Raw genomic sequence first — 1,541 nt, 5'->3', positions numbered from 1 at the left:
TCCTTGAGGCTCGTTCTTTCTAACCGGATGTAAACAACTCAAGCTGTTCCGGTGATCAGTTCACTGGATTCTTCGAACCTACAGATCCTGGCGCCATCTGCTGTGGTGGAGTTGGATCATTCGTGGCTTGACTGCATATAGACCGGCATACACTTTAAAAATACTTTTTTATAGTCTATAGACTGTTGGTAATATTGTAATTTGCCAATAGGTGTCACCGCATCAAGTGTGCTACCACAACCCTGTTATTTCTTCTTTGGTGCCTCCCTATAAATTGACATGTTTGTGAACAATAAAGGAGTGTCATACAAAACTCAACAGGTTATGGGCCCAGTTCGTCGCTGAAGCAAAGAAGAAGTGTTTTTTCGTTTGTTTTGTGTGCGCTGCATAGACAGTGTTGTGGGACTCACAATGGAAGACAAACTGTTTATTGAAAAGCTGGGTGGGCCAGAGAACTGGGCAACGTGGAAATTCCAGATGGAACATTTGATGAAAGCTAAAGGACTATGGGGCATGGTGATGGAAACTGACTACGTGGGTGAAGGAGCAAGTGCACAGGCAAGAGCAGAATTTGAAAAACGGAAAGAAAAAGCATTTTCTGTGTTGGTGCTGAACGTGAGTACCCCCCAGCTGTACCTGATAACGAGCTGTAAAACCCCCAAGGAAGCGTGGGACACGCTAAAAGAACGTTTCGAGAGAGACACTCTAGCAAACAAGCTGTTCCTAAAGAAAAAGTACTTCAGATGTGAAATGAAGGACGGAGACAATATAACTGAACACTTAAAGCGAATGAAAGAGTTAACTGATCAGCTGGGGGCAATAGGTGCGGTGATTGAAGAGGAGGACCAGATCGTAACACTCCTGGGTAGTCTGCCATCAAGCTACGCTACGATCGTCACTGCGCTGGAGACGAAGTTGGACAGTCTAACGCTGCGGTTTGTACAGCAGGCTTTAATTAACGAAGAACAAAAGCGAGTGTCCGCCGAAGGTGATGCTGTATTCAGTGGTGCCGCGTCCGGAGGCAAATCACAAATCCATATGCAGGCCAACTACTGGACAGCGAGAGCCGACAGGCCCGGCTCATGGAGGTGTTATAAGTGTGGGAAGGAAGGACATATCAAACGTGACTGTCCAGGTATGAGAAGACAGACCAGATCCCACAAAGCCAAACATGTAACATGCGACCATGATGGAGACGCGTCTGAGAGTGCTTTCGTCGACGGAGAGGCGACTCGGGCTGAAATGACACAACAGATTGCGTGGTTAATTGACTCTGGAGCCTCAAAGCATATGACGTGTCATGAAGACAGCCTCCAGGACTACAGGCGATTTCCAAAGCCACAGTCTGTGAAACTTGGAGATGGCAGAGTGGTTGACGCTCTAGGTCTTGGTAGCGTTAACCTGAGAATTACATTTTACAAGAGTGATGTGAAGAACGTTACAATGTACAACGTGCTCTATGTTCCCAAGTTATCCGGGAATCTCTTCTCAGTGGGAGCTGCTGTCGAAAAAGGAAACACTGTAAAGTTCAAGAAGTCTCG

This window comes from Osmerus mordax, chromosome 1 (assembly GCF_038355195.1).
Source record: "Osmerus mordax isolate fOsmMor3 chromosome 1, fOsmMor3.pri, whole genome shotgun sequence".
In the NCBI taxonomy this organism is placed as follows: Eukaryota; Metazoa; Chordata; class Actinopteri; order Osmeriformes; family Osmeridae; genus Osmerus; species Osmerus mordax.
This window is presented reverse-complemented; position numbering follows the sequence as displayed.